The sequence below is a fragment of the Diceros bicornis genome, chromosome 20 (assembly GCF_020826845.1).
Source record: "Diceros bicornis minor isolate mBicDic1 chromosome 20, mDicBic1.mat.cur, whole genome shotgun sequence".
NCBI lineage: Eukaryota > Metazoa > Chordata > Mammalia > Perissodactyla > Rhinocerotidae > Diceros > Diceros bicornis.
Genome location: NC_080759.1, coordinates 35,440,671 through 35,449,158, shown reverse-complemented (window position 1 = coordinate 35,449,158; position 8,488 = coordinate 35,440,671). Strand labels below are relative to the sequence as shown.

Sequence of the window (8,488 nt, the reverse complement as noted above, 5' to 3'; positions counted from 1 at the left end):
CAACATCTTGGTGAAAAATGAAATCTTCATCCATAAACTCGCAATTATGAAAAGGCAATAATGGATATAGATTACAGTGTGACTAAAATTCTGAACAACTGATTCAATTTTTCAGTCTTCATCTAAACATTGGTTTCATGCAGCAAAGATACTACCACAGATAAACTGACACTACAGAAAGTTGCTCTTTCATTCCAAACAATGCCAGGAATTTCATTATTTTTTCCTTTTAGATTTGAAAGGGGCATCCATTCCAATTCTCCTGGGCTCATTGTATAAAACAGAATGTGCTACTTATGAGTGATAGGAAAAAAATTAATTCTATATTTGGAATTAATTCATCTCCTTCTTCTTGCCAACTCAACTTGACTTGCGGGGAAAGACTAAAGAACTAGAGAGAGACATGCAGTGGAACCTGCCTTCAAGGGGATAATTAATTCCTAGTCTTCGATTCCTAAGTTCTTGCCCATCAATCAAAGGCAGAGAAAACACTCTTGGTTGCTCTGAGCACCCCACACCTGCTCCACGTGTAAACTCATGCTTCTAATTAACTTTCAAGAAGCCTTAACATCTTCGTTTGCTAAGTTAGACACCATGCAAAATTTGTCTTTTGAGCCTCTCTCTTCCCTTCTCAGGTCCTTCTTGGTCATGCCAGCCATCCCCTCTCCAATATTCAGAACCTTCATATGGCCCACCCTTGCTATCTCAGGCACTCGATTGAACGTCCTCTATTACCTGCTCTTATTTACAGTAACATATTCTCTAGAGACCTTTCCCTCTCTCATCAAAACTGACCTGTCCTATGTGTCATTATTCTTAGACCTCTGTTTACTACTAGGTGACAATGAGTGGTAATTGCTTTTCTGGTTAAATGATTAATGAATTGCTAATTAATGAGAACAGGCCTGCTCAATTCCAAGTGCACTGCTCAAATGATTGGTGCTATTATCCACTAGTGTTATTATCTACGAGCTCTTCAACAAGGAGAGCTAAAAGTGTTCTTATTGTTAGAGCTGGTAGGAAATGTAGAGGGCGTTTCATGGGGGTGGGGGGAAGAGCACTGATGCTAGGAGGGAAGTGACTGACCCCTGATATTCCTCCCATTGGGTCCTTAGCCACTCAGCTGACAGTTGAGCCTCAGAAACTACCCAAGAGACAGCTTGATGTAGCTGAGTCAGGAAGCCTGGATTTTGTCTCTATTTTATAAAGAGCCTACGTATGTCCCTAATTCCTTTTTACTTCCTCATCTGGATGAACTAGATGATTATATTGTCCTTTCCAGCTCTAACTTTCTGTGTTCAAATTAGTCCCAAGTGGAAAACTTCCTCTTCCTGACCCTTCATTAATTTGGCTCTGTACTTGCAATCATGCTCTGTCTGCAGACATAATGCTGCTTCAATTTCTTTGCTTGAAAAGGGAATTTTGCCCATGATTAAGCTGATCATTCATGCTAGTTTGCTGGTTCAGTCCTGGTTTATACATTGTCCCAATGTAATTAATAATAGCACTCACTTATACTTTCTAAGCATCTAGTTTGGATGGTAAATTGTATGGCCTCCTTACCTAGGCAAGCAGAGGTTAGGCTGGGTAAACAAACTCTAAGAATTACACACTGGTGGTTACGTAGTCATCATTTTCATAGTTCAGAAAATTGCTATTAAGATGATGAAAATGCACATAAATAACTTTCCTTACCAAAGCAGGGCTCTCAGCACATCTTTACGAAAGTATATTTCCACTTGTTTATTTATAAACTTCCTGATTTGAAGTTCAGTTCAAGGTAAACTAACTCCTATGTTCTGATATAATCCATTCCACACTGGAGTCCCTTGAAGCCAGGCTCCTTCCTCCTGGGCAAAGCACAAACACATTTTCTACAGCTCCAGTAACCAGTTCTGCCTTAGGACTTATGGTATTTAGTCTATAACTCAGTAGGCAATAGGCTTTATTCCTGGAAAGAAGAAAAAATTCTCAAAAAAGTAAATAAAGCATTTCATTTGATTTTTCCCTAAATGTTCCAAAATTAAAATGCAAACTTCTGCCCTGGGAAGGAGGTAGAAATATCATTTGCTTTCAATACTAAGGCCTCTAAGACCACAAGCAGGGAGGCAAAGATTAAAATAAAACCTGAACACAGTCTTTTATCTGTCTGTGCATTTCTATCTTAGAGAGGCCAGTGGCATCTGGCTAAGTATTTTGAAAACCTGATTATTATTATACTTTGCATGTGGTAGAAACTCACTATTCGCCCAAACACACCAGGCTTTGCTCACAGTACATTTTTGTTTCATGGAAGTTCAGTCTTGTATTTGTCATACTTCCCTACCCCAGCCCTGACACTTCTAAACAATGACCTCGAAGTTGCTATTCCAGGGAATGTCTTACCTTTTTTCAAGAAGCTGCTTTGTGAGTCATCGGCCTCTGACGGACCACTAAGAAAAAGAGACACTTTGGGGTCTCAGGAGTTAGAATTTAACACTAGTCTGGGAATCAGAACACCTTGATTCAATCTTGACTTATCGGTGTTTAGCCTGAGAAATTTGGTGAACTCAAAGCAGCAGGATGCATAGCAGTTAAAAGGATGGACACTGGATGGTGCCCTTCTGGCTCTGCCATTTACTGATATGTTACTTGGGCATGTTGCTTAGCCTCTCTGTGCCTCAGTTTCCTCATCTCTAAAATGGATATGACAATAGTCTCTACCTCACAGGGTTGTGTGAGGCATTAAGAAGTTCTTAGACTAAGGACTTGGCGCAGAGCCTGACACAGAATAGGAAGAACGCACACCAAGCATCAAGTAGTTGAATCTGTCCAGGTGCTCTATTCTATGTCAGCTCTCCCTGGTCCCCCCAGGCAGATGGGGACCCTTCTTCTGAGCTCCTTTTGCACTTAAATTGCACTGGTTAGTACTTATGTATTTCCTTTTCTCGAAAGAATGTGACCTCAGTAACTAGCCCATAGTTTCCAGCACATTGTAAAAAATGCTGAATATATATTTCTTGAAAACCTGAATGAATTAATATATAACATAAAAGAGTTGGGCTGGATAATTCTATAATCCATTTTAGCTCTAAAATTCTATGACTCTGTGACTCAGACAATTAGCCTAGTGATTTTAATGGAATCCAGAAGCTTACTGAATCAAAAAGAAAATTAACTTTAAAAAAAATGAGATGAAAATGGTTTCTATAGTAATTAAAAGACTAATCGAAGGGAAAGTGTAATCACACCTGAATCACTCCCTCTGCCTCAGGGCCTGGGGGAGGAGAGGGTAGATGAGGGTGTCTCTGCAAGAGTATAAATAAGTAAATAAATAAATAAATTAGAAAAAATGCAGGTAGGTAGGTGTGCATATGGGGATTCCTATGAAACTACTCAAAGAATATGGAGTTTGATTTCACTGGATTCCCTTGGATGTTGAAAGGATCAACTTCACATCTAATCCCCTGTGAAAAACAAACACTTGGATGAGCTCCATCAAAATATAACAGAAGAACTTTGGACTCTTGAATAATAAGATCCTAACACTGGGTCTTTGTGCTCGTGATAAGAATTTTGGGAAATATAAAATATGGAGAAAGAGGCAGAGAACAAACAGGGGAGAGAGGGAAAGGGAGGCAGAGAGAGAGAGAGAGAACTGAGCGTTATTTGAGGGTGATTGTTAATTGTCTTCCTACCAGATCATTGCTACTTTATTGTCCCTAAAAATCTAAGACAGAATGAAACCTGCTTCCATTACAGAAGTCGAAGAAGGACTTAAAGCAAATATTAAGGCCTGCCTCGGCTGCCTAACCTGCAAGTACAAATGCCTTCTGAATGCCTTTACCTCTTACAGGGGAGAAGACATCTTGAATTCAACCAAACATTTATTGAGTATAGACTCTGGACAAAGACACATAGGACAGGTGCTCTGCTTGTAAAGACATTTTCTTTCTCTCTGTCTCTTTTTCTTTCTTCTCTTAATAGGGGGGAAAAAAAAGGACAACTAGAGAAAGCCAATCTAGGAGAAGAAAAATGACAACGTAGGACCAAGAAAGAGCCAAAACAAGATTCAGACAGTTTGATTCCCTTGACCCACACTGCTTCTCCTGAACTCTTCCTTATTTCCACCACTGTATTAATTCCTAAAGAAAGCAAATGCTACGAAAGAGGGATTTAGAATAAGAGAAAAAGATATCTGAAATTGTCTGCAAAGGGTTTCTTGGCAATCCCTTTTTAATTTGGTTGGTTTGCTCAAGGATTTTTGTCCCTTGGGGTACTACTTAGAACACTCTAACTTGGATTCTCTTAAGTGGGAGGTACAGATTTCTATGGCCTGGGATTAAATCTTAGTTTGCTTCTGGCAGTATATTAGCAATATAATATACTAATAAAAATTATTAATACGTTAGTAATATTAATATGTCAATAATGTTAAAGCATTAATAATATAATATTCCAGCAGAATATTCCAGCTTGCAAAGCTACTGTCTTTGAATGACTGATTGAAGCATCACTGTAGTAGATTTCCTACAGAGGTTCTGTGGCAGAGGGACTCAGATGGATCAACAGACAATCAATAATGACTTCACTGTGGCCAGAAAATAAACAAAAACTCGGAATGGAAGATGTCCCAAGGCTTAAATACAAAGACAAACATAATGTATATCAGAGTTTTGCTATACATGTTTGTAGACCTGGAATCTGCAAGTATCTATGCATATGGATATAGTGACTACATATTTTTTAAATCTAATGTTGCTGTTTTAGAGTCCGGAAGGAATTAGATTATTTATAGGGGAAATCAATAGAATATCTGAAATCAGATCTGATCCCCAAGTCCTGGACAAATGTTGCCATATCTCTGGAGTAAAGATGACGTGCAGGCTAACTCACTGCATATGGCAAGGACCTTCCACCACTCTTCTGTCTTCCCAGCTCAGATTTCCCTAACCTGCTCCTCTCTCCTGTTACACAGATGCAATCCTGAATACATCACTGTTGCTTGAAAAATTCTGATACCACTCATTTGTTCATTTAATCATTCAATAAATATTTGAGTGCTTTCTTCGTGTCAGGTACTATTCTAAGCTCTGGGGATGTAGCTCTGAAAAAAAACTCCTTGCCTTTGTAGAGCTTTCATTTTTGTGGAGGGAGGGAGTCAATAAGTAAATATGCAACATGTCAGATGGTGTAAATACTATGGAGAAGAGCAAAGCTGAGTAAGGTAGCTGGGAAAAGTTGGCGGGGGTCGGTGGGGTGCTGGAGATGAGGGGGGTTGTTATTTTATGTAGTGTCATCATGGGAGTCTTTCTGCTGAGGTGACATTTGGGCAGAGACATGAGGGAAGTGAGGGAGGTAGCCAGGTAGACATCTGGAAGGACAGCATTTCCAGGAAGGGCAACAGCAGAAGCCCAGGACCTGCAGCTGGAGCATTTGGTGAGCATACCTGAGGACAGATTCCTCTGACTGCCAAACCAGGGCAGCTACTGACCTGGTCCCCTGACAAAGGGACCAGGCCCAGAGAAGAGGAGGGCTCCTTTGTCTGGCTGGCTGCAGAATTCCCTATCAGTTCAGCTGGACCACACTGGGATAAATCAAATGGCTGGGATTGTGAGGAAAAAAGACTACACTATATAAGAGTTTCTTTCTGTAACAGTGTCCCGGAGCAGGGGCTTTTCAAACTTTTTTTTGGCTGCAGAACACTTGCTTCAAAGGAAATCCTGTGAGGAATCATAGACTAACAGATAAAAGCAAAATGGCTCCCTCTGAGGTAGCCTGGGAGCCAGAGCCCCTTGGCTTGACCTTCCTTCTCCCATGAGATTACACCAAGAGAGCCTCTTATTTACAAATCAATGGTCTAAGCAGGGGATTCATTACCAGGCTTAGGAGATCTCAGGGTTCTTGGAAAGGGCATCTCAGCAGCAGTGAATGAGGGTGAGGGGACAGAAGGCCCAGCAGTTGACATCAGGTCTCTGTTTGGCCACTTCACCTACCACCCTAACAGGAGGCATCAGGCCTGCCTCCTGCTGTTATCTATTGACTTTTAGTAAGGATTTAACTTGAAGAAAGGAGTCCATGGCTTAAAAATATTTGAAAACCACTAGTCTGGAGAGATGGAACAATCACTTGGAAATTCTGCCTGGAAAAATCACTGGTACTTATAACCCAGATATTTCTTCTCACATAGGATTCTTTGTATGGAGAACTGATTCCTTCAAGAGACATCTTGCGATACAATGGAAAATTTAGTCTAGGAACTGGAATTTCTGGCTTCCAGTTCTAGCTTTGGCATAGGTGATATATGCCCAAGTCTCTTGTTCACTATACCCACACTTGAATTCTCCCAGTGGTGGTGTAAGGCACAAGTGAATGAAGTGTGGATGGGAAAGTGCTCTGTGTTGATTCAGGTCCTCTGAGAAACAGTCACCTAGACAGAATTCAACCTGTGAGAGATTCAACCTAAAAGAGAGAAAGGGGAGGGAGCTGTAGGAGGGGTGGGGAACCCGAGACAATGCCATGCAGGTGTGGCCCCTCCCTGTGAAGGAGAGAGGGAAGGAAGGACAGATGGGTAGGAAGAGTCTCAGAGTGCAGCTTCATTCTGAGAAAGTTTCTGCCAGCCCATGGGGAATCCTTCAGCCAGAGTCCCTCATCAGAGGAGTCTTGCATCTTGCCAGAAGGCGCCTGCCTTAATCACCCCTGCTCTGTGCAGCTGTGGGCTGGGAGCAGCCAGTGGGAAGCAGCCTGGTTGCCGCCTTCTCTCCTCACACTCCTGCAGCAGGAGATGAGAGGGGCACGTGTTTATGGCTGCCACAGGCTTGCACACTATTTCCTGATATTTCGTCCTAGCCAAATCATACTCTAAAGCAATAATTCCTCAAACTTAGACTAGACAGTGGTGAAATTAAAAAACAAACGAACAAAACCAAAACAAACCCAAAAGTATACATAATGAATTTTTCATAAAACTTACTGGAACTACTGTTCTTTATTCTTAGATTATGCCCTTCCTTATTTTGTTTTAGCATTAAAATATCCTTTTATTTTTAATGAAACAAAAGTGATACTAGAGAGAAGTGATATTTTTAATAGCCTTAACCTGGCACATTTAAAAGTGGGCTTCTCCATGGAGGTCCCAACACAATTTTATTGGTTAGATCAAAAAGATAAAAAATCACACCCCAAAATAACTGTAGGCCATAAAGCACAGTTCAAATGAAAAAGGTTTATTGTTAACAGTGTTTTTTTCTTCTCAGGAACAAGAGGAAAAAAATCAGTAGCAAACATTCATATCCATTGCAGCCTGATGTTGGCATGGCACCCCAGAGCCCCCAGAGGTGTGGGGAATCTAGGGGGGCTGTCTTTAGTCTGTCTGTCCCAGAGCCTGCCTGACTCCAGCCCTTGGCTTCTGCATTACCCTCCGGCTCTTTCTGCAGCCAGTCTTTGTTCCCTGCAAATCCCCACTCTGATTTTTCTTTTAGGAAAAGAGAAAAAGTTGGTTCTTCTTGGGTGGAGGCTGAAATTATCCAGACTGACCTCATTTTGCCACTTTGCTTTGCATGTATGGCTACAGACTCTGAAACCATGAGCGAGGAGGCGACGCACAGGGATGTTTTGGCCACTGGCATAAAACCTGCCAAGGAAAACTAGAGCTTGATTTTACTAATGCAGCATTCTTTTATAAGCCCCCAGCACTGGATCACAGAAAAGTAAAAAATCCACTCAGGGATATATATTATTTTTGTATTTCAGGATGAAGGCAGCTAAATAGCAAGTTTATCTCAATGCACTGATATTCAGCAAGCCCAGACATATTTCTGCTTGAGTAGAAAAATAAAATCAAACAGCTTCTGCTCTTATAAATCCACACACCTGTATTTTAACATGACAGCATTACCAAGAATTAGTAATTAGTTGGAAGTATCTGGTTAAAATCAAATAAAATCTAGTCAACCAGCTCCCTTGAATTCATTTAGTCTATTTCAGACTTATGATATTAAATTGCTTATGCAAAGTTGCTCGTAATAAAACAAAATAAAGATGGTTTGACGACATCTTGTCAGACTTTAATCATCGTAGATTAATTAGGTTTTTCAGAAACAAAACACATTGTTTGAGATGTCTCCAAGCTTGGCAACCAGAGCTGGCACGACAAATGGAAGATCGGTTTAGGCAGGTAAGTGTTTTCAGATTACTTGTGGTTGAATGGTTGCCAGGCTCCGTCCTCAGCAAACAGAAATTCTGCTTTGTGAGGCCAACACTGCTCTACTGGGAAGGAGGCACTGACAGATACCATCAACAGGTAAGTTTGTGTATAGATGAAGAAAGGCATCAGGGGAATACTTCTAAGTGTTTGCCTATAAAATTTTACTTGGCACTGCCAATCTGCGAGTCACCAGCCACTTCTGGGCAGGGTACTACGCATTTTTTGGGTGGTATAGCTTGGATACCATGGGATTTCTCTTTCTAGTAACTTGGTGAGAAGGGATGGGAGAGCAGAGAGAAATTT

At 40.9% G+C, this 8,488-nt stretch overlaps 1 long non-coding RNA gene across 2 annotated transcripts in view; it reads right to left on the bottom strand.

Annotated features, from left to right (window-relative positions):
- Nucleotides 1–1,707: 1,707 nt before the first annotated feature.
- The window catches only part of LOC131419263 (uncharacterized), a 141,296-nt gene continuing 134,515 nt past the window's right edge, over nt 1,708–8,488 (bottom strand). For both annotated transcript variants that reach the window (XR_009223180.1, XR_009223178.1), the window contains exon 7: nt 1,708–1,850. This is a non-coding gene — a long non-coding RNA (uncharacterized LOC131419263). The remainder of the gene's footprint in view (nt 1,851–8,488) is intronic.